Source organism: Puntigrus tetrazona, chromosome 7 (genome assembly GCF_018831695.1).
Source record: "Puntigrus tetrazona isolate hp1 chromosome 7, ASM1883169v1, whole genome shotgun sequence".
NCBI classification, from domain to species: Eukaryota; Metazoa; Chordata; class Actinopteri; order Cypriniformes; family Cyprinidae; genus Puntigrus; species Puntigrus tetrazona.
Window position 1 is genome coordinate 6111120 of NC_056705.1, and position 25653 is coordinate 6136772.

The 25653-nt window shown below is 45.8% G+C and overlaps 1 protein-coding gene and 2 long non-coding RNA genes across 5 annotated transcripts in view; all 3 read right to left on the reverse strand.

The window, feature by feature from the left end:
• LOC122349004 overlaps nt 1–25653 on the reverse strand; it is a 495348-nt gene that overhangs the window by 437309 nt on the left and 32386 nt on the right. The window lies entirely within an intron of this gene.
• LOC122349052 lies at nt 10191–10503 on the reverse strand. Its single transcript, XR_006251406.1, has 3 exons — nt 10458–10503; nt 10290–10382; nt 10191–10212 (listed from the first exon to the last, which is right to left on the reverse strand). It is a non-coding gene; the product is annotated as an uncharacterized LOC122349052 (long non-coding RNA).
• Nucleotides 16193–18008, reverse strand: LOC122349043. 3 transcript variants are annotated; one of them, XR_006251394.1, is made up of 4 exons: nt 17050–18008; nt 16881–16973; nt 16740–16803; nt 16193–16328 (listed from the first exon to the last, which is right to left on the reverse strand). It is a non-coding gene; the product is annotated as an uncharacterized LOC122349043 (long non-coding RNA). The 3 variants fall into 3 exon arrangements; XR_006251395.1 differs by having other exon boundaries at nt 16881–18008; XR_006251396.1 differs by lacking the exon at nt 16193–16328 and adding an exon at nt 16562–16613 and having other exon boundaries at nt 16881–18008.

Below are 25653 nucleotides of genomic sequence, written 5' to 3' on the forward strand. Positions count from 1 at the left end.
TATGAACGATCACGTAACATCCCTCGAGTCCGCCGCAGGAGAAGCTGGCGGTGGCTCCGGGTGCAATGGTAGAAATTACAGCACATCTGCAGACAGAGACTGAGAGCTGTAGACAAAGAGAAACATCATCATCATCATCATCAAAAACAAACAAAATACTCACACAGCGTTGCCGTAAATGTCGTTGGGGGCGTACCCAACACGAATCACCGCCCAGTTTATTCTTACTGAAACGTCATAACTATCTCTGTTAGTGATGGCCACACTTTTCACTTGGTATTCATTCAGTAGATCCACTCTCCACCACGGCTCGGTCTGCGAGATCGTGTGTGAACATGTGGTACGTGACCCATCAACAGCATTGCTAGAAGACCAGAGCGAATCCCAGGTGGACGACTGGCTTGTGTTGCGCCAAAGCGGCGTTCTCTGAAAAGAGCATTATGGCCGACAGTAAGGCTGTGCAATTAATAATTTGATTATCATGCAAATCTCTGCGGTAAAGCAGAGCAGTGTTGTGTTACACAGCCCTAGAGTCCCAGAGCTTTTCAAGTGTTTTGTTCTCATTTATTCATTCTCATCGATGTCAGAAGTGTTTTGAGGTTTCAGAAACGAACGCAGGGACAGTTGCTAAGTATGTCCTTAAACAGGCTTTGTCGTCTGGACTGACGGTGTTTGGCAACGTGAGGTATTTTGCAACGTGAGGTATTTTGCAAAAAAAAAAAATACAATTAAATACTTTCTTACCGTCTGTTCCATTGGCTGTTTCTTGAATTGATAAAAACCCTGTGAGAACAACAAGATTCAAATGAACTTCAGAGATTATTTAAATGAAATGTTCATTTGAATTATACTGTAGATGAGAACATCTCTTCTGAAGTTAACCCTTTTATTATGTTCGGGTCGAACTGAAAATAACGCGTTATTGCATTGATCTCAAACTTAATGGCTTTGGTCACAACGTCTATAAGTACAAAGTAAAAAATAAATTTCTTTCTTTTTCAAATTGTGATCATTTTTGGGTGGTTTTATTTCACCTAAAAATGACCTCAATCTCTCATTAGGCATGTTTGCACGCTCACCATAAAGCCAATAATCAATATAGACCTAATGCGTTTATATGTGCATCAGTAACCTGGCAACTCAAGTATGTATAAATTCCCAGCGTTTTGGCGTATTGCATTTATTTTGCCTTTTTCCCCGCACGATCACATAAATGACAAGCCAAAACACGCATTTTACAGATTTGTCTAGCGTTTCAAAGAAAAAAATAATCAATTACAAAACAATCAATTTAAAATATTTACTTAACACTAAACATTTTTGACTGTACAAGCAAAGCAAGTTAACTTTAAGTCAGAAAAATAATATTTCTGGCCATTTTTGAGACCCACTTCTTGAATCAAGTATACACTGTTTTACTGTACGAATAAATGCAGTGTTTCTGAGCAAAATAATTCTTTTAAAAATTTAGAAAATAGTCCATATACTACTTGGAAAATAAAGTGTGAGTGTTTTTATAGAGCTGCTGTGATTATTATTATCATTTTTATTGTCTTATCTTATGAGCAGCTAGCAAGTAATATTTAGTGTGTGTGTGTGTGTGTGTGTGTGTGTGTGTGTGTGAATAAGAGAGAGAGAGGAAGAGAGATATTGCAGGCTGTTCAGTAGACTAAATGGATCTAAATAATAAATCCATAAAGGATTTTTTGTTTTACAAAGTTTGGTAAAAAACCTCTTTAATGAATAGTTCAGTAAAGCAATGAATTTGTGTGGATTATGTAAATCTAAGGCGAAACCCCTGTACAATCACTAGCAGGCTGTCATGATTTTTAAACACAGGTGCAGATTATCAAATCATTTACATACACAAATGAGCAAAGACTCAACACTAGATTTTTTTTTATAGAGCAAAGGAAAGAAACTTTTCTACAAATATGGTAAGAAATGTAGCAAAATATGATGTTTAGCTATAAACAAATTTCGGGAGGAGCACGCACTGATAATTAACGCGGCTGGCTTCTCGTTTCCTAATCACGCAATTATCCAACCAGAGCAAGAGAAGCCTACTATAAATTCGCACAAGCTTCTTACCTCGATATCTCGTTTCCGAGCATGGTATCCAGCATGTCCGAACAAGACCAATCGCCAGAAACCTACGAAATCGAGGACACCGAGGCCCTCCACGACTCCGCTGAGCAAGCACGCTAACGCCCGCCGGAACTTCAACGAAAGCGCGGCTTCGCCCAGAGGCAGAAAACTAACGCGAGTGACTATCCTTTCGCCAACGCGATTAAGATCACGTTCGCCTCCACCTGCCAGACGTCCTCAAGCTTCCCCAGCTTCTCCCTACCGCGCAGCCTTTTCTTCCGCTCCATCCGCAACAAAATGGACAATTCCGGCTGCGTCAAGCACTGCAAACGCGAACATTCCGTTCTCCCGCCCGCTAACAAAGCCGAGCTTCTCTCGCTGTACTCGACTTATCAAACAGGCGCAGCTTCGCCAAACATTTCTCCTCCAGCCAAAAGAAAGGAAACAACTAGAAGAAGCTGTAATTCTCCCAGGGGAAGACCCGAGAAGTCAGCATCTGCACCCGTATTAAGCCTCCGCCCACCAGGAGGCGGCAGAAGGCTCCCAGCTACTGCTAGCAAAGCCCAGGACCCAAACACCAGCAGCTCTTCCTCCAGTTTCCAGCAAACAACCCACGCAGCAAGCACCACGGCTCCAGCCCCACAAGCCATCAGCCTAGCCTGTACCCACTCTGTTCATTGGATCAGTTGAACCCACAACAACAGTACTCTGCCCAAGTCTCTCCCGACCATGCCTGGCAACCAGCCCCCCCCAATCCACTGTCCGTTATTTACCAGCCTCAAGTTTCTCCTATTCCTCCAGGACCTAACTCGTCCATTTCTGTTCCCACAGCCCAGCCAGCCATAGGTGCCAGCACAGGCACACAGATGCCTCCACTGACGATCCCAGCCGTACCACCTCCTATTCCTCCTCCTCCCCTATTTTTCTGCTACCAGTCTGAACCCAGGTTCAAGACCCCCACCATCTTCACACACCTATTCTTCTTTACCTCCCTATCTTTTCCACTCTTTTCCCCTAGATCCCCTGCCATAGCCGCCGTGAGCTCCAACCCACCCCCACAAGTAGCTCCCATGAGTTACCCCCGCCAACTCTCCCATTGCCCACCACCCTTTCTCAGTATCCACTGCTAACCCTCTTCCTATGCCCTCAAATGCACATGCACCGACCCCACCCCGTCCCCAATTCCATCAAAGCACAGATCCTTGCAGAAATCCAGGATGCTGGCACCAGAAGCAGAACCCTATGCAACCCAGGTGCTTCTCTTTTCACAACTAATATTCCAGCGAACCATCCTTTAAGGTCCCTCCTCGAAGCCTCCCTCGACTCAATCCTACAAGCAGTTTTTCACAGAACCCTGCAATCTTACCTGACCGCTTGGAAATGCTTTAAATCTTTCCAGGCAAGGTATAACCTCAATTCCCTGATTTTTCCCTGCTATCCATCACTTCTTTCATCTCCTTTCTTAACACCTCAAAAAACCTGCAAGTCAGTTCTATTAAGGGCTACTTGAGTGGTATCCAATTTTTCCATAAACTCATCCACGGCATCGCCTCACCTCAAATAACCAATGCTCAGACTTCACTTTTAATCAAGGGCATCCAAAGAAGGCATCCCTCCCGATCCGACTCAAGGATGCCCATCACCCTCGAAATTCTCTCAAAATGCATATCCACCCTCCGCAGAGGCTACTCTTCTATCCATACTGCTCGCACTCTCGATGCAATGTTCATTCTGGCCTTTTTCGGTTTCCTCAGATGTTCAGAATTTACAGTCAACTCCAGATTCGACCCAAATATTCACCCCACTATTTCCGACCTATCTATCGTAGACCACGAAACCGTATCCTTTTTCATCAAACAAAGTAAAACGGACCAGACCAAAAATGGGCATTTCATATATATTTTTAACCTCCAAACTCCTACTTTTCCCTTCAAACACTTCTAGCTTTCCTCCAATACAGGAAATCCCAAACTAAAACTCCACTCGACCCTCTGTTCACAGATGATTCCAACCACCCCGTATCTCGATTCTGGTTTCAAAAGCACCTCAAATCAGTCCTATCTTACTCCGGAATCCCATCAAAAAAAAAAATTTCTCCACACATTCCTTCAGAATAGGGGCAGCCACCACTGCAGCAGAGAAAGGTCTCTCCCAACAGCAAATCCAAACCCTCGGCCGCTGGTCTTCTAACGCATACAAAAGCTACATTCGTTCAGACCAATCACTCATCAAAAAAGCCCTCCAGACCCTAACCAGTCCCAACAGAACTCCAAACCTACCACCCCCGCAGGGGATCACCCAAGGCACGGCATCACTCCTTCTACAACGGCCAGCTCTCGCTGTATACGACCAAATACAAAATCCGCCACCGCAGCGGCCACACCAAGCAGGAACATCGCACCCACCGCCCTGGACGGCTCCCGCTATAAACAGCCATATTCAAAATCTGCCACCACAGTGGACATACCAAGCAGGAACATTGCACCCACCGCCCTGGTCAGCTCCCGCTATAGACGTTCGTATACAAAATCTGCCACAGGAGTGGCAATGCCAAGCAGGAGCATCGCATCCACCGCCGTGACCGCTCCGCAGCAAGCGACCACATACAAAGGTCGCCACTGCAGTGGCCAGCTCAAGCAGGAGCATCGCACCCACCGCCATGGACCACTCCGCTATAGACGTTCGTATACAAAATCTGCCACAGGAGTGGCAATGCCAAGCAGGACATCGCATCCACCGCCGTGGACCGCTCCGCAGCAAACGACCATATACAAAATTCACCACTGCAGTGGCCAGCTCAAGCAGGAGCATCGCACCCACCGCCATGGACCACTCCCGCCGTAGATGACCCTATACAAACCTGCCACCGCAGTGGCCAACACAAGCAGGAGCACTGCACCCACCGCCGTGGACCGCTCCGCCGTGAGATGCTAATACACTCCCACCGCCTTAACAGCGGACCACTCTAGCTAGAGTACTGCACCCACCGCCATGGACCGCTCCCGCTGTTCACGACAGTATACAAAACCTGCCACCGCAGTGGCCAACACAGGCTGGAGCATTGCACCCACCGTCGTGGACCGCTCCCGCAGTAGATCATGGTATACAAACCTGCCACCGCAGTGGCCAACACAGGCAGGAGCATTGCACCCACCGCCGTGGACCGCTCCGCCGTACACAATAGCACACAAAACCTGCCACCACAGTGGCCAACACAGGCAGGAGCATTGCACCCACCGCCATGGACCGCTCCCGCTGTACACGTCAATATACAAACCCGCCACCGCAGTGGCCAACACAGGCAGGAGCATTGCACCCACTGCCGTGGACCGCTCCCGCTGTAGATGACGGTATACAAAACCTGCCACCGCAGTGGCCAACACAGGCAGGAGCATTGCACCCACCGCCGTGGACCGCTCCCGCCGTAGATGACGGCATACAAAACCCGCCACCGCAGTGGCCAACACAGGCAGGAGCATTGCACCCACCGCTGTGGACCGCTCCCGCCGTAGATGATGGTATACAAACCCGCCACCGCAGTGGCCAACACAGGCAGGAGCATTGCACCCACCGCCGTGGACCGCTCCCGCGCCAGATGACGGTATACAAACTTGCCACCACAGTGGCCAACGCAGGCAGGAGCATTGCACCCACCGCCGTGGTCCACTCCCGCCAGAGACGCACACTTGCACCCACTGCTTCTAGCAGCAGACCGCAAAGCCGGAGCTCTGCACCCACCGCCGTGGGCAGCTCCCGCCAGAGACGGTCATTCACACAAGCTGCTATTACAGTGGACTGCTCTAAGCCGGAGCCCTGCACCCACCGCCGTGGACCGCTCCCGCTAGAGACGCACACTCGCACCCACTGCTTCTAGCAGCAGACCGCAAAAGTCGGAGCTTTGCACCCACCGCCGTGGACAGCTCCCGCCAGCGACGGTCGTTCACACATGCTGCTATTACAGTGGACTGCTCTAAGCCGGAGCTCTGCACCCACCGCCGTGGACCGCTCCGCTAGAGACGCACACTCGCGCACCCACTGCTTTTAGCAGCAGACCGCAAAGCCGGAGACTTTGCACCCACCGCCGTGGACAGCTCCGCCAGCGACGGTCGTGCACACATGCTGTTATTACAGTGGACTGCTCTAGCCGGAGTACTGCACCCACCGCCCGTGGACCACTCCCACTAGAGACGCTCACACGCACCCACTGCCTTCAGTAGCAGACTGCAAGCAGGAGCATTGCACCCACCGCCGTGGACCGCTCCCGCTGTACATGACAACATACAAACCCGCCACCGCTCATGCCAACACAGGCAGGAGCATTGCACCCACCGCCGTGGACCGCTCCGCCAGATAACGACAATATACAAACCCGCCACGCGGTGGCCAACACAGGTAGGAGAGCATTGCACCCACCGGACGTGGACCGCTCCCGCTGTACACGACAATATACAAACCCGCCACCGCAGTGGCCAACACAGGCAGGAGCATTGCACCCACCGCTGTGGACCGCTCCCACTGTAAATGACATTATACAAAACCTGCCACCGCAGTGGCCAACACAGGCAGGAGCATTGCACCCACCGCCGTGGACCGCTCCCGCCCGTAGATGATGGTATACAAAACCCGCCACCGCAGTGGCCAACACAGGCAGGAGCATTGCACCCACCGCCGTGGACCGCTCCGCCGTAGATGATGGTATACAAAACTTGCCACCGCAGTGGCCAACACAGGCAGGAGCATTGCACCCACCGCGCCGTGGACCGCCCCGCCAGAGACGCACACTCGCACCCACTGCTTCTAGCAGCAGACCGCAAAAGCCGGAGCTCTGCACCCACCGCCGTGGACAGCTCCCACCAGCGACGGTCGTTCACACATGCTGCTATTACAGTGGACTGCTCTAAGGCCGAGCATTGCACCCACCGCCGTGGACCGCTCCCGCTAGAGAGCGCTCACTCGCACTCCACTGCTTCTAGCAGCAGACCGCAAAAGTCGGAGCTTTGCACCCACCGCCGTGGACAGCTCCCGCCAGCGACGGTCGTTCACACATGCTGCTATTACAGTGGACCGCTCTAAGCTGGAGCATTGCACCCACCGCCGTGGACCGCTCCCGCAAGAGACGCTCACATGCACCCACTGCTTTTAGCAGCAGACCGCAAAAGCCGGAGCTCTGCACCCACCGCCGTGGACAGCTCCTGCCAGAGCGGTCGTTCACATATGCTGCTATTACAGTGGACCGCTCAAAGCCGAGCCCTGCACCCACCGCCGTGGACCGCTCCTGTAAGAGACGCTCACTCGCACCCACTGCCTTTAGCAGCAGACCACAAAAGCCGGAGCTTTGCACCCACCGCCGTGGACAGCTCCCGCCGAGACGGTCGTTCACACATGCTGCTAATACAGTGGACCGCTCTAGCCGGAGTACTGCACCCACCGCCGTGGACCACTCCCGCTAGAGACGCCACAACATTTCCATGCCCACTCTCCTACACCTACATAATATCATCCTAATACCATTCCAATTTCAACTAACATATCCATGCTCTTCCTCCTTTCTAGCTAAGCCAGTAGCTTTTTTGGGGGGCGCTTACGTGTTTCGGCTGCTGTCTTAATTGGCTTTTTGGGGGCACTCAGGGATCGGGTCGGACACGAGTCCTGTCCGCTTTCACGGACAAGAGGAAAACTCTGGACTCGGTAGTCCACCTAGTTCCGAGCCCTCTCCCTGACAGCTCGCCAAACACGCTTACTTTTTACCGTTACTATGATTAATTATACGTAAGTGCGAACTCGTGAAATGATGTTTAGCTATAAACAAATTTCGGGAGGAGCACGCACTGATAATTAACGCGGCTGGCTTCTCGTTTCCTAATCACGCAATTATCCAACCAGAGCAAGAGAAGCCTACTATAAATTCGCACAAGCTTCTTACCTCGATATCTCGTTTCGAGCATCCTCCACCACCCCAATCTCCATTCCTCCTAGTTCTACTATCCCCTCTCGGGGCACTCAGGGATCGGGTGGACACCGAGTCCTGTCCGCTTTCACGGACAAGAGGAAAAACTCTGGACTCGGTAGTCCACCTAGTTCCGAGCCCTCTCCCTGACAGCTCGCCAAACACGCTTACTTTTTACCGTTACTATGATTAATTATACGTAAGTGCGAACTCGTGAAATGCATGATGACAAAATGAAGAATGACAAACAACCATGAAAAAAACTAAAGGAACACCGTATCTGATATAGAATGCTTAGTTTGATGCTACATCTTGCTGTTAATTTGCACTAAAGCACAAGAAACTGAACTAGAAAACAGTCACATCTCTGAACATCTGATAAAATAGCAGAGGCGTGTATTTTGTACTTTACCCAGAGAGATCCACAGACACTCGTAGAGCTTCTTCATGACGGACTAAAGGCGTCTTTCTTTCTTTGAGGATAAAGAGTGAGAAGGATATTTTTATAGAGGATGATCTGTGTAAATGTTCATCACATGACCCACCTCATCTCTCCTCCCTTTCATCTCAATCACATTCCCATTCACTGCTTTCTCTCTGCCTTCTTAAAAATATACGATTATCTTAAATGAAGAGGTACTTCTGAAATGGCATAAAATGTGTTGCCGCAAAATGACTCTTCACCATAATGTTAAAATGCAGTTTAACTGATATTTACACACACATTGTATATAAACACTGTCTCAGACACAGGTGAGTGGGCTCTACAAATCTCCTAGTGGCACCTTTGTGCACGCACAGCACTTAAATCAAGCAACAGCAATGAAAGAGGACTTTGACCAATCAGAGCGCTCGGTTCATTCCTTATCTAGCAAGCGGAGGACCATATAGACGGTACTTCCACCTTCTGTGATGGTTTTGATATAAACGAGCTGTGAATAGAATTAAAGCATGTAGTTGGATTGATATAGTTGCACTAGATCTGGACGTTTTTGAATGACAACGATTCGGTCGTGTCTAATAAACCTTTGGACAATTGGTTGAATCCATGCCGAACTATTTTTGGACATTCTCATAACCAAACAGTCCTATAAAAAGACTACCAATATGGATCAAAAGTCAAAGCACAATATTTATATAACAATAAAGAAGTGTATTGACAAACTTAAACTTAAATACTAATTATTTCAAAGCAGCTTTGCGGAAATCAGTTAGCATTTTCAGTTTTATGAATCCGTAGTTTCAATTTTCACAATTTCATTGTAACCAACATTGAAGACTGGAGAATATCCCAGCAGGTAAAATGAAGAACGTCAAAGCTGATCTGAAGTTTAGGTTTCCCCATCATCATCATCTCTTTCTTGCAGCACATTGAGCTGTAAATAAAAGTTCATAAAATGCAATTTTATCTGTAATATTCAGATTGTAATAATTGTGGTATGATGACCAATCACTGTGTCAATAACCAAAAGAAGGGGCCATGAGGTGACTTTAAAGAATCAAATACATTTTTATTAAAGACAAGTCAAACATGTTAAAACATATCACATACCCTTTTGGATGTAAATGCCCACAAAATAAAGAAAAAGAAATAAAAGAAAACTGGCCCTAGGTGGCCACAGGTTGCCTAAGAAAGTGAAAGAAGGGCCTAGAAGCCAAAGTGTTCTCACAGCAGCCAAGCTCACAGCAATCACACTGCAAACCTACAGAAGACACAGAAATACAGTGACCAAACCACCACACAATCCCAGCCACCTTACCACTGTCATCCACACTGTGAGGGCAACCCGATAACCACCGCCGGCTAAACAAAACACAATTAACAGTGGGCAATACAAGGTACACGAACATAAAATCAACAACCAAACACATTCACTAGTACCTCAATCTCTACCACTCCGGATCTCCACACTTACAAACAAAAGGTAATAAAGAAACGAAACAAAACAATATTTTAACCATAAAGTAAACGGTAACCATGCATCCCTAAAAGGGGGAAACAGTCCATTACAAACAGAAAAATCAACAGAATTAGAGAATTCATTAAATAAGATGCACTCACTTTCCAATTTAAAAATAAATAAAAACCCTTTTTCATTAAAACGTTAAATACCTTTCACATCCACTATTTCGACAAGATGGTCAGGCCACAGTGAGGCAATAATCCAGTCACACCACTAAAATAAAAAGGCAGATAATTTAATTAAAACAAAACACCTATAAACAAAATCAATATGACCAGACTTCTACCTACTATTAGTCGGTACAGCATATTCTCAGTTCTCAGCAACGCTCCCGCGGTATTTGGCGGCAATGATTATCTGCGCTCATATCCCCAAAGTAACATCTACCACAACATCAATTCATTATGCAATCGATAAAACTAACAAAGTAGTAAGAATGCATCACTCAAATCTCTTACCTACATGCCACTCTACATTCCACGCCACCTTTCCCCAAAATCAAAAACGGAAGTGAAAAGAACAAACACAACCTTACTACTTCCTTTAAGAGCCCTGGGGCTGCTGGGACTTGTAGTGCCCAACCCATATCCCATTACAATCTACCCCCTTCAATTTAAATCGCCGTCCCGTCGATTACATTAGCCCCCCTACAACCATGGGCGAAACACTACGGTGGGGTTATTATTGGACAGCCCCATCATAAGAGGAGTAACCGGACCATTTAACTGAGTTTCACTAATGCATACAGGCCTAGGGAGATGATATGGGTTTGAATGGCATCCAGCTGTTACCCTTCTTGTACGCCTTACTACCGCTTCATGTTGTGAAGGAAGATGGGCTTCAACATCACCTACTGAAGTCAAGGACGAATTGATATCTTCCTGCAAAGATTGAGGTCTGGACAGAAGTTGAGCTTTATCTTGAGTAGATACACTCCCAGGCATCAATGAAATCATTACCATGTCTTCATCTGCTTCTCTAGCAGTGTCCTGATGGTCAACTAGATTAGGAGGCCAGGGTCATCTGAGAGACATAGGCTGGACGCAATTCAGAACGATGAATGTTTCTGATCCCATCAACTCCATCTGCCGGTGCGACAGCATACACAGCTCCATGTCCATCTAGACATCGAATCACTTTATAAGGGGTTGAATCCCATGCATCTTGGATCTTATTTCTGCCCTTGAAGTTATGTGCTCTCCGATACACCACCTGCCCCTCACTTAACTTTTCATGTCGCACCTGAAGATCATTTAGTCGAGCTCGGTATTCTGTAGCATACTGAAGACGTCCTCGAGCCTTAGTAAATATTCTTTCCAAATTATTTTTGTGGTCCACAACCCACTCTGCATCACTCTGGACATGACTATCCAGTCCCAGCAGAAAGTCAACAGGCAAATGGGGCTCTTGTCCGAACATGAGGACATAAGGGGCGTACCCAGTAGACTGGTGTTCTGTGGTATTATATGCAAAACCACCTGAGCAAGATGATCTGGCCAATGACGTTTTTCCTCTGGAGGTAATGTGCGCAGCAAATCATGCATTGTTCTATTAAAACGCTCACATTGACCATTCCTTGAGGTCGATAAGGGTGGTGCGAGTTTTTGAAATAGCATACAATCTGCATAATTCTTGAATCAGCTTACTTTCAAAGCACACGCCCCTGATCTGAATGAATTTGTCGTGGTACTCCAAATAAGTAAAACCAACGTTCCACACTAAAACACGTGCCACTGTTGCTGCTGTTTGGTCTTTAGTTGGGATAGCTTGTGTGAACTTAGAAAATACATCAGTTAACACCAATACATTTTCAAGTCCATTTGACGCAGGTTCCAACAATGTAAAATCCACGGCCAAAATGTCTAGCGGTCTTTCTGCTGTCAGGTGTCCCATAAAGCTACGTACTTTTGGTTGCACCACTTTAGCTAGGGTGCAGCGCTGGCATTTCTTACACCATTCCTCAATGAACTTAAACATACACGGCCAATAACACCGTGTTCTCACTAAACTTGCTGTCCGCTCAATTCCTTGATGGCCATGGTCATCATGCAGGCTTGTGAGAACCCTTTCCCTGAGGACAGCTGGTAAAACAACCTGACGAATCTCTCTGTGTTCATCCTGGGGACAGAATCTCCGATACAGCACCCCTCCATCTTCACCAGCTTCCCACTGCCGCACCAATTCAAGCACCGCTGATGACTCTACCGCTCTCTCCTGAGCATCTGGGGGTCTTTGACGATCCCAAAACACCAGGAATCGCCCAATAACCGGGTCAGCCTCTTGCAGGGCACCAAGATTTTCTAGGTTGTTCAGGAAACCAAAATTGTTTCACTGACCATTACATGCTGACTGTCATGAACACATTGATGCACCTCCTTCGGCATTGCAGTAGTCATAGCCAGTTCTGCCACAGACGCAATACTTTTTCTAGAAAGGGCATCCGCGTTAACATTGGAGCGTCCAGGTTTGTATTTTATTTCCAAATCAAAGTCTGCCAACTGATTAGCCCAACGCTGCTCCAATGCTCCCAACTTCGCAGTTTGCAAATGGCTAAGGGGATTATTATCTGTATATACCAAACATTTCTGACCCAACAGGTACTCTCTGAACTTTTCTGCAACAGCCCATTTCAGGGCCAAAAACTCCAGCTTCATTGAGCTATAGTTCTGCATGTTTCGTTCAGACGGTCGTAATCCTCTACTTGCAAATGCCACTGGTCGACATTTGCCTCCATGCTCTTGAGACAAAATAGCACCCAGACCTTGGTGGCTTGCATCAATGTCCAAAATAAAAGATTTACTAAAATCAGCATAAGCCAGGACTGGAGCCTTGGTCAAAGCAGATTTAAGGGCCTGGAAAGCATTTTCACACAAGTCAGTCCATTTCGTCCCTAAATTAATCTTGGGTCATTTATTCTTCTGTCCCCGGATCATGTCCGCTACTAATGTTTTCAGGGGGGCAGCAATCTGTGAAAAATTCTTAACAAACCGGCGATAGTAACTTGCAAAACCAAGAAAAGATCAAGTTCTTGAAGATTTTGCGGCTGGTTCCACTTAGCTACTGCTGCTATTTTCTCTGGATCTGTACTGACCCCTGTAGCAGAGACCACATGCCCCAAATAACGCACTTCTGCGCGAAAGAAGCAGCATTTGCTCAGTTTTATCTTTAAGTTCTGTTGTCTCAGACGATCCAGCACCAGCGCCAATCGTTGAAGGTGTTGCTTAACTGTTGTAGAAAAACAATCACATCATCCAAATAAAGTAATAAAGTTTGGAAACTCTGATCTCCAAAAATTCGCTCCATCAATCTTTGAAAAGTACTTGGAGCATTGCACAATCCAAATGGCATCCTATTAAACTCAAAGAGCCCAAATGGAGTGCAAAAAGCGGTCTTAAATCGATCCCTTTCAGCAACTGGTACCTGGTTATATCCACTTGCCAAATCCAAAGTTGAAAACCACTTAGCTCCAGTTAAGGCATCCAATGATTCTCGATCCTTGGTAGGGGATAGGCATCTTTACGAGTTCTTGCATTAAGCTGGCAGTAATCTATACACATTCTTAAGGATCCATCTTTCTTCTTCACCAAAACAATTGGTGAGGCATATGGGCTACCACTCTCCCTAATAACGTGACTGTCCAACAACTGTCTAATATGTGCCTTCACTTCCTCGAACTGACTGGGCGGAATTCTACGATAACGCTGGCGCACTGGTATATCATCAATTAGGGTAATTTGATGATCAATTAAATTTGAACAACCCAAATCACCATCATGCTTAGCGAAAACGTCTGAATATTTAATCAACAATCTTCTAACTTCCTCCCCCTCAGCATCTGAAAGCCCAGGGAATTCTAGCCCCTGCAAATCAGTACTGGACTCTGATGTAATAGTTTGACAATGGACAATCACTGCTTTAGGATCCTGTGATAAATCTTTCTTGAAAAAGATGTCTTGATTAGATTTCATAATTTCCGCAATAATTAAGCTACCCAATCTAATTCTTGGCGGCAAATATAAAGGTTCCATACCAACATTAACTACTGGTACATGAACCACACCTTGCGTACACTGCAACAAGGCAGGTGAAATTAATACTCCAGCAGGCAGGCCCCCACCCTCTGGACCCTGAGGTTCTAAAAAAACTACTTTACCACTTTGTATATTCTTTGAACACAAAGCAGGTACTAACCTCATCGTTCCAGCCGGAATCTGGACAGGTTGGCAGGACTGGACTCTCACATAACCAACAAATCCAGGACGGGGACTCTCAGCTTGGTGACACTGAGACAAGGCATCTCTCCAGCCTAACTCTGCCTGCCTGACCTGAGGGACTGAAAATAGTGCTGGGCCATGTTTTTCAAACAAGTCATTATAACATTGTCCAATTACATTCATACCCAAGAGGCCTGGAGTAAGTGCCTTCTTCTGATGGAACAGTGTATCAACCGGATCTTTCACAACCAAAACACCTTGCCTTGGAAGAGAGTTTGCCCCAACACAATCACATCTATTTCAAAATAACCCACATATGGTATTGCAAGACCATTAGCTGCTTTTAATTGAAGCCAACTACATTTTTTAAGAGCATCCACCCTCAATTGTCGAAAATGTTTCTCAAAAAATGACTCTGTTACAGTAGTTACCATTGACCCAGTATCCAGTAAACATGAGATCTCAACCCCCCCCATTACCGCAGTCACAATAGGGCATTTGCCCACAAGACGCTGCAAAATAGTAGGGCACACAGGAGTTTGTGCGGCTTCACTAGCTTCCTCTGCGATCTGACTCAAGATTGCAGGAGGGGGCTACACTATCAGGTTCCCAACAGAAGTCTCATTGACATTTGCCTGAGGTGACCTAGCATTTGACTCAACAGGCCAGGATGACCGACAATATCTGGTGATATGCCCAACTCTATTACAGCGAAGGCATCGACGTGAAGAATTCTGCCTAGTTGAAGGAACAACAGGTGGATCATTCCTCTGAGACATAAAACTATCAAAACGCTGGGTAAGGTAATTTATTTGTACTTGCTGTTGTTTTAACATCTCCTTAACCTCCTTTAAGTCTGTAGAATCCTGGAACCTAACCTTAGGCTCCATATCAATAACCCTACCATGAGTAGCGTTACACCATGACTGAGAATATAAGGCAGTTGTTTCCTTATTCCCTCTTCCACCCACCTAAGAGCTTCACGTCGAACCTCCAGCAATGTAGAAGATGGTTTCTCCCTCACAAATCTTTTTAACTCACGCTTCAGCATTACATCTTGAACATATTCAACAAACTGATCGCGAAGCACTTTGCCAGAATTCGGAACGCTGCCTGGGTTCCCGTTAAGAATTGCATCCATCAATGACATAAGAGCATGAGAAAATTCGGTAAGTGATTCGCCTTCTTTTGTTTTCGCCATAAAACCTCTGTTGTAATTGCACAAATGTCCGTCTCCCCCATACAAATCTTTTTAACACTTCAAAAACAGCTTCTGGATTTTCCCTGATAGCTGAAGATTGAGTTTTATCTCCATTCTGGCCTCCTCCCAGATGATCAAGCAGAAACACCCCCTTTCCTTATCAGACCAACCCCTACCCTCGATACACACCTTAGCCTCCTCAATCCAGTCCTCAATATTCAAGTTGGAGTCCATATTTCCATAAAAACCATGGGCACTTCCTCTCCCGAGGCACAAAAAGTACCCTATTAAAAGACACTGGAGATGAGGCATTAATTACAGAAGGGTGAGGTTGGTTAGAAGCACTGCTGCCGCTGCTGGGAGCTTCTCTCTCCTCAGCTCCTCATTTTGTGCTTGCAAGTCCCGCATACTTGCTCCCGCAAGTCTATTAGTTCTTGCTCCATATCTGTTGACAAATTATTTAGGAAGGCAATTCAGACATGAATAAAATCCATAGTCCATGAACCAGAGTCTGCGATGATCGTCTTCATGCACGGTTACCGTTTACTAACAAACAACAAAAAGAAATACAAAAAAAAAAACCAATAAAGCAACACCTCACAACCACCTAAAAAAAAAAAAACAGACCCTGCCGACTACGCCAATTGTGGTATGATGACCAATCACTGTGTCAATAACCAAAAGAAGGGGCCATGAGGTGACTTTAAAGAATCAAATACATTTTTATTAAAGACAAGTCAAACATGTTAAAACATATCACATACCCTTTGGATGTAAATGCCTACAAAATAAAGAAAAAGAAATAAAAGAAAACTGGCCCTAGGTGGCCACAGGTTGCCTAAGAAAGTGAAAGAAGGGCCTAGAAGCCAAAGTGTTCTCACAGCAGCCAAGCTCACAGCAATCACACTGCAAACCTACAGAAGACACAGAAATACAGTGACCAAACCACCACACAATCCCAGCCACCTTACCACTGTCATCCACACTGTGAGGGCAACCCGATAACCACCACCGGCTAAACAAAACACAATTAACAGTGGGCAATACAAGGTACACGAACATAAAATCAACAACCAAACACATTCACTAGTACCTCAATCTCTACCACTCCGGATCTCCCACACTTACAAACAAAAGGTAATAAAGAAAACGAAACAAAACAATATTTTAACCATAAAGTAAACGGTAACCATGCATCCCTAAAAGGGGGAAACAGTCCATTACAAACAGAAAAATCAACAGAATTAGAGAATTCATTAAATAAGATGCACTCACTTTCCAATTTAAAATAAATAAAAACCCTTTTTCATTAAAACGTTAAATACCTTTCACATCCACTATTTCGACAAGATGGTCAGGCCACAGTCAGGCAATAATCCAGTCACACCACTAAAATAAAAAGGCAGATAATTTAATTAAAACAAAACACCTATAAACAAAATCAATATGACCAGACTTCTACCTACTATTAGTCGGTACAGCATATTCTCAGTTCTCAGCAACGCTCCCGCGGTATTTGGCGGCAATGATTATCTGCGCTCATATCCCCAAAGTAACATCTACCACAACATCAATTCATTATGCAATCGATAAAACTAACAAAGTAGTAAGAATGCATCACTCAAATCTCCTTACCTACATGCCACTCTACATTCCACGCCACCTTTCCCCAAAATCAAAAAAACGGAAGTGAAAAGAACAAACACAACCTTACTACTTCCTTTTAAGAGCCCTGGGGCTGCTGGGACTTGTAGTGCCCAACCCATATCCCATTACAATCTACCCCCTTCAATTTAAATCGCCGTCCCGTCGATTACATTAGCCCCCCTACAACCATGGGCGAAACACTACGGTGGGGTTATTATTGGACAGCCCCATCATAAGAGGAGTAACCGGACCATTTAACTGAGTTTCACTAATGCATACAGGCCTAGGGAGATGATATGGGTTTGAATGGCATCCAGCTGTTACCCTTCTTGTACGCCTTACTACCGCTTCATGTTGTGAAGGAAGATGGGCTTCAACATCACCTACTGAAGTCAAGGACGAATTGATATCTTCCTGCAAAGATTGAGGTCTGGACAGAAGTTGAGCTTTATCTTGAGTAGATACACTCCCAGGCATCAATGAAATCATTACCATGTCTTCATCTGCTTCTCTAGCAGTGTCCTGATGGTCAACTAGATTAGGGAGGCCAGGGTCATCTGGAGAGACATAGGCTGGACGCAATTCAGAACGATGAATGTTTCTGATCCCATCAACTCCATCTGCCGGTGCGACAGCATACACAGCTCCATGTCCATCTAGACATCGAATCACTTTATAAGGGGTTGAATCCCATGCATCTTGGATCTTATTTCTGCCCTTGAAGTTATGTGCTCTCCGATACACCACCTGCCCCTCACTTAACTTTTCATGTCGCACCTGAAGATCATTTAGTCGAGCTCGGTATTCTGTAGCATACTGAAGACGTCCTCGAGCCTTGGTAAATATTCTTTCCAAATTATTTTTGTGGTCCACAACCCACTCTGCATCACTCTGGACATGACTATCCAGTCCCAGCAGAAAGTCAACAGGCAAATGGGGCTCTTGTCCGAACATGAGGACATAAGGGGCGTACCCAGTAGACTGGTGTTCTGTGGTATTATATGCAAAACCACCTGAGCAAGATGATCTGGCCAATGACGTTTTTCCTCTGGAGGTAATGTGCGCAGCAAATCATGCATTGTTCTATTAAAACGTTCACATTGACCATTCCCTTGAGGTCGATATGGGTGGTGCGAGTTTTTGAAATAGCATACAATCTGCATAATTCTTGAATCAGCTTACTTTCAAAGCACCGCCCCTGATCTGAATGAATTTGTCGTGGTACTCCAAATAAGTAAAACCAACGTTCCACTAAAACACGTGCCACTGTTGCTGCTGTTTGGTCTTTAGTTGGGATAGCTTGTGTGAACTTAGAAAATACATCAGTTAACACCAATACATTTTCAAGTCCATTTGACGCAGGTTCCAACAATGTAAAATCCACGGCCAAAATGTCTAGCGGTCTTTCTGCTGTCAGGTGTCCCATAAAGCTACGTACTTTTGGTTGCACCACTTTAGCTAGGGTGCAGCGCTGGCATTTCTTACACCATTCCTCAATGAACTTAAACATACACGGCCAATAACACCGTGTTCTCACTAAACTTGCTGTCCGCTCAATTCCTTGATGGCCATGGTCATCATGCAGGCTTGTGAGAACCCTTTCCCTGAGGACAGCTGGTAAAACAACCTGACGAATCTCTCTGTGTTCATCCTGGGGACAGAATCTCCGATACAGCACCCCCTCCATCTTCACCAGCTTCCCCCACTGCCGCACCAATTCAAGCACCGCTGATGACTCTACCGCTCTCTCCTGAGCATCTGGGGGTCTTTGACGATCCCCAAAACACCAGGAATCGCCCAATAACCGGGTCAGCCTCTTGCAGGGCACCAAGATTTTCTCTAGGTTGTTCAGGGAAAACCAAAATTGTTTCACTGACCATTACATGCTGACTGTCATGAACACATTGATGCACCTCCTTCGGCATTGCAGTAGTCATAGCCAGTTCTGCCACAGACGCAATACTTTTTCTAGAAAGGGCATCCGCGTTAACATTGGAGCGTCCAGGTTTGTATTTTATTTCCAAATCAAAGTCTGCCAACTGATTAGCCCAACGCTGCTCCAATGCTCCCAACTTCGCAGTTTGCAAATGGCTAAGGGGATTATTATCTGTATATACCAAACATTTCTGACCCAACAGGTACTCTCTGAACTTTTCTGCAACAGCCCATTTCAGGGCCAAAACTCCAGCTTCATTGAGCTATAGTTCTGCATGTTTCGTTTCAGGACGGTCGTAATCCTCTACTTGCAAATGCCACTGGTCGACATTTGCCTCCATGCTCTTGAGACAAAATAGCACCCAGACCTTGGTGGCTTGCATCAATGTCCAAAATAAAAGATTTACTAAAATCAGCATAAGCCAGGACTGGAGCCTTGGTCAAAGCAGATTTAAGGGCCTGAAAGCATTTTCACACAAGTCAGTCCATTTCGTCCCTAAATTAATCTTGGGTCATTTATTCTTCTGTCCCCGGATCATGTCCGCTACTAATGTTTTCAGGGGGGCAGCAATCTGTGAAAAATTCTTAACAAACCGGCGATAGTAACTTGCAAAACCAAGAAAAGATCGAAGTTCTTGAAGATTTTGCGGCTGGTTCCACTTAGCTACTGCTGCTATTTTCTCTGGATCTGTACTGACCCCTGTAGCAGAGACCACATGCCCCAAATAACGCACTTCTGCGCGAAAGAAGCAGCATTTGCTCAGTTTTATCTTTAAGTTCTGTTGTCTCAGACGATCCAGCACCAGCGCCAATCGTTGAAGGTGTTGCTTAACTGTTGTAGAAAAACAATCACATCATCCAAATAAAGTAATAAAGTTTGGAAACTCTGATCTCCAAAAATTCGCTCCATCAATCTTTGAAAAGTACTTGGAGCATTGCACAATCCAAATGGCATCCTATTAAACTCAAAGAGCCCAAATGGAGTGCAAAAAGCGGTCTTAAATCGATCCCTTTCAGCAACTGGTACCTGGTTATATCCACTTGCCAAATCCAAAGTTGAAAACCACTTAGCTCCAGTTAAGGCATCCAATGATTCCTCGATCCTTGGTAGGGGATAGGCATCTTTACGAGTTCTTGCATTAAGCTGGCAGTAATCTATACACATTCTTAAGGATCCATCTTTCTTCTTCACCAAAACAATTGGTGAGGCATATGGGCTACCACTCTCCCTAATAACGTGACTGTCCAACAACTGTCTAATATGTGCCTTCACTTCCTCGAACTGACTGGGCGGAATTCTACGATAACGCTGGCGCACTGGTATATCATCAATTAGGGTAATTTGATGATCAATTAAATTTGAACAACCCAAATCACCATCATGCTTAGCGAAAACGTCTGAATATTTAATCAACAATCTTCTAACTTCCTCCCCTCAGCATCTGGAAAGCCCAGGAATTCTAGCCCTGCAAATCAGTACTGGACTCTGATGTAATAGTTTGACAATGGACAATCACTGCTTTAGGATCCTGTGATAAATCTTTCTTGAAAAAGATGTCTTGATTAGATTTCATAATTTCCGCAATAATTAAGCTACCCAATCTAATTCTTGGCGGCAAATATAAAGGTTCCATACCAACATTAACTACTGGTACATGAACCACACCTTGCGTACACTGCAACAAGGCAGGTGAAATTAATACTCCAGCAGGCAGGCCCCCACCCTCTGGACCCTGAGGTTCTAAAAAAACTACTTTACCACTTTGTATATTCTTTGAACACAAAGCAGGTACTAACCTCATCGTTCAGCCGGAATCTGGACAGGTTGGCAGGACTGGACTCTCACATAACCAACAAATCCAGGGACGGGGGACTCCTCAGCTTGGTGACACTGAGACAAGGCATCTCTCCAGCCTAACTCTGCCTGCCTGACCTGAGGGACTGAAAATAGTGCTGGGCCATGTTTTTCAAACAAGTCATTATAACATTGTCCAATTACATTCATACCCAAGAGGCCTGGAGTAAGTGCCTTCTTCTGATGGAACAGTGTATCAACCGGATCTTTCACAACCAAAACACCTTGCCTTGGAAGAGTTTGCCCCAACACAATCACATCTATTTCAAAATAACCCACATATGGTATTGCAAGACCATTAGCTGCTTTTAATTGAAGCCAACTACATTTTTTAAGAGCATCCACCCTCAATTGTCGAAAATGTTTCTCAAAAAATGACTCTGTTACAGTAGTTACCATTGACCCAGTATCCAGTAAACATGAGATCTCAACCCCCCATTACCGCAGTCACAATAGGGCATTTGCCCACAAGACGCTGCAAAATAGTAGGGCACACAGGAGTTTGTGCGGCTTCACTAGCTTCCTCTGCGATCTGACTCAAGATTGCAGGAGGGGCTACACTATCAGGTTCCCCAACAGAAGTCTCATTGACATTTGCCTGAGGTGACCTAGCATTTGACTCAACAGGCCAGGATGACCGACAATATCTGGTGATATGCCCAACTCTATTACAGCGAAGGCATCGACGTGAAGAATTCTGCCTAGTTGAAGGAACAACAGGTGGATCATTCCTCTGAGACATAAAACTATCAAAACGCTGGGTAAGGTAATTTATTTGTACTTGCTGTTGTTTTAACATCTCCTTAACCTCCTTTAAGTCTGTAGAATCCTGGAACCTAACCTTAGGCTCCATATCAATAACCCTACCATGAGTAGCGTTACACCATGACTGAGAATATAAGGCAGTTGTTTCCTTATTTCCCTCTTCCACCCACCTAAGAGCTTCACGTCGAACCTCCAGCAATGTAGAAGATGGTTTCTCCCTCACAAATCTTTTTAACTCACGCTTCAGCATTACATCTTGAACATATTCAACAAACTGATCGCGAAGCACTTGCCAGAATTCGAACGCTGCCTGGGTTCCCGTTAAGAATTGCATCCATCAATGACATAAGAGCATGAGAAAATTCGGTAAGTGATTCGCCTTCTTTTTGTTTTCGCTCATAAAACCTCTGTTGTAATTGCACAAATGTCCGTCTCCCCCCATACAAATCTTTTAACACTTCAAAAACAGCTTCTGGATTTTCCCTGATAGCTGAAGATTGGAGTTTTATCTCCATTCTGGCCTCCCTTCCCAGATGATCAAGCAGAAACACCCCCTTTTCCTTATCAGACCAACCCCTACCCTCGATACACACCTTAGCCTCCTCAATCCAGTCCTCAATATTCAAGTTGGAGTCCATATTTCCATAAAACCGCGGGCACTTCCTCTCCCGAGGCACAAAAAGTACCCTATTAAAAGACACTGGAGATGAGGCATTAATTACAGAAGGGTGAGGTTGGTTAGAAGCACTGCTGCCGCGCGGGGGGAGCTCTCTCCTCAGCTCCTCATTTTGTGCTTGCAAGTCCCGTACTTGCTCCCGCAAGTCTATTAGTTCTTGCTCCATATCTGTTGACAAATTATTTAGGAAGGCAATTCAGACATGAATAAAATCCATAGTCCATGAACCAGAGTCTGCGATGATCGTCTTCATGCACGGTTACCGTTTACTAACAAACAACAAAAAGAAATACAAAAAAAAAAACCCAATAAAGCAACACCTCACAACCACCTCAAAAAAAAAAACAGACCCTGCCGACTACGCCAATTGTGGTATGATGACCAATCACTGTGTCAATAACCAAAGAAGGGGCCATGAGGTGACTTTAAAGAATCAAATACATTTTTATTAAAGACAAGTCAAACATGTTAAAACATATCACATACCCTTTTGGATGTAAATGCCCACAAAATAAAGAAAAAGAAATAAAAGAAAACTGGCCCTAGGTGGCCACAGGTTGCCTAAGAAAGTGAAAGAAGGGCCTAGAAGCCAAAGTGTTCTCACAGCAGCCAAGCTCACAGCAATCACACTGCAAACCTACAGAAGACACAGAAATACAGTGACCAAACCACCACACAATCCCAGCCACCTTACCACTGTCATCCACACTGTGAGGGCAACCCGATAACCACCGCCGGCTAAACAAAACACAATTAACAGTGGGCAATACAAGGTACACGAACATAAAATCAACAACCAAACACATTCACTAGTACCTCAATCTCTACCACTCCGGATCTCCACACTTACAAACAAAAGGTAATAAAGAAACGAAACAAAACAATATTTTAACCATAAAGTAAACGGTAACCATGCATCCCTAAAAGGAAACAGTCCATTACAAACAGAAAAATCAACAGAATTAGAGAATTCATTAAATAAGATGCACTCACTTTCCAATTTAAAAATAAATAAAAACCCTTTTTCATTAAAACGTTAAATACCTTTCACATCCACTATTTCGACAAGATGGTCAGGCCACAGTCAGGCAATAATCCAGTCGCACCACTAAAATAAAAAGGCAGATAATTTAATTAAAACAAAACACCTATAAACAAAATCAATATGACCAGACTTCTACCTACTATTAGTCGGTACAGCATATTCTCAGTTCTCAGCAACGCTCCCACGGTATTTGGCGGCAATGATTATCTGCACTCATATCCCCAAAGACTGTTGAGAGCATGCAACTCTCGAACTTTGGCATTTTTAAACGATAGTTTTAATTTAAATAATATTATTAATGGTCCCCCAGAACAGTACATCTGCTTGTTTGCTCTGACCTTTTCCATACACCTCCACCTCACACAGAGTAAGGATCTTTGAATCTCCAGGAATGAACAGTTCCCTATCAAAAGCTACTCTCGATGCTGCGCTGAATGCGCTAATGAGAACGTCTTTTGTTCGACCGGTTGTTGAAGCACGTGTGTCAAACACGCCAAAGTTTGGCTTATATAACCTCGGTCAGGTGACGTCACCTGATCATGAACACCTGGAGGTTATAAATAGATGTAACGCGGAAACATCCTCAGGTCTTTTGTCTTCAAGGACCGCATTGTGTGTGAGTGTGTGTGAGGAAGAAGGAGAAAAATAAATAAATAAATAACTAAAAAAAAAAAAAAAAAAGTATATATAAAATATATATAAAAGAAAAGAAAAAAAAAAAAAAAAGTATGACGCATCAGGAAGGGAGATGCTTGCCTCCGTGCCAGAGGCAGCTCTCCGAGGACGCGATCGTCATAACTTTTGTTTCGAGTGCTTGGGGAAAAGCACGCGATCCTCGGGGCGAGGGCGAGTCACGAGCACTGTGATCTGTTTTCCATCAAGGTGCTTCGCGCTCGCCTGCGCCTTTTAAAGGAAGATCGAGTGGATCGCGTGCCGATCCGGCTGAGCAGCGTGAGACGGACCAGCCCCTTTCTCTCGCGCTCGCCGGATCGCGAAAGCCCTCACGTCCGTTTCTCTATCGCGCCCGGCGCTACTTCTGAAACGGACCGAGAGACTTCATCTCTTGCTTCTGGGAAGCAGAAAGTGCCACCACAGAGCGCTCCTCCGCGACGATAAATCGTGTGAGGAGCTACTCGAGGTGGTAACTCATGCAGTCGAAAGATTACATCTAGACTGGCCCCAGGCGCGAGAACCCCAAGCGCCGAGAAACTGAGCGACAGATTTCTGTCGTCGGGTGGGCTGGGGAGGGCCTCAGCGACGGTCTCCCCTTCTTTGGCGATCTCCACGAGGAGTTGGTGCGCTCGTGGAGTAAACCTTATTCGTCCAGTGTCTTGGGTGCCATCGGCGTCGATTTATTCGACTATCGTGGATGCTTGAAGGCACGGGGGCTACTCGATGATGCCCCAGGTGGAAGAGAGCGCTTGCGGGCTATCTCTCCCTGGGACTTCATCGTCCCTAAAAAAACCGACCCTTCCCACCAAGCCGTGCCGTATGACATCTTCGCTGGTGGGGAAAGCTTTTCAGGCAGCGGGTCAGGCTGGTGCTTCCCTGCACACCATGGCGGTCCTGCAGGCGTACCAGGCTGACCTGCTGAAGGACTTGAGCACAGGCGGGTCCATCGATTCTTACTGCTAGGGCTCCCTCCACTAGATGAACATATGCCATGAAATGGCGCATCTTCGAAAGTTGGTGTACAACACACCATGCAGACCCAGTTTACTGCCAGATTGTTTCAGTGCTAGAGTTTCTGCAAGAGAAAATGTCCTCAGGCACACATCCTAATACTCTCAGAACTTACGTGGCCGCCATTTCGGCTTGCCATGCTCTGATTGAAGGGGCTTCCGTAGGGAAACACCCTCTAGTTGTTCGCTTCATTCGAGGGGCTAAGAGGTTGAGGCCGCCCAGTAGGGGCGACAGTTCCTTCATGGGATCTAGCTATAGTGCTTGAAGGCTTGGTGGACACCCCTTTCGAACCACTAGAGTCAGCGCCTGTCAGGTTTCTGACCCTAAAGATGGTTTTTCTAACAGCTATTACTTCTCTGAAGAGAATTGGGGATTTGCAGGCTCTGTCAGTCTTGCCATCCTGCCTAGATTTTGCCCCTGGGCTGGTAAAAGCTATTTTGCATCCTCACCCTAGTTATCTTCCGAAAGTTCCATTCTCGACTATAAATCCGGTCATCCTTGAAGCCTTCTGCTCTCCGCCATTCATGACACCGGAGCAGGAGAAACTTCACTTACTGTGTCCAGTACGTGCTCTCCAGATCTACGTCCACCGCACTAGCCAGTGGCGTAAGTCAGAGCAGCTTTTCGTATGCT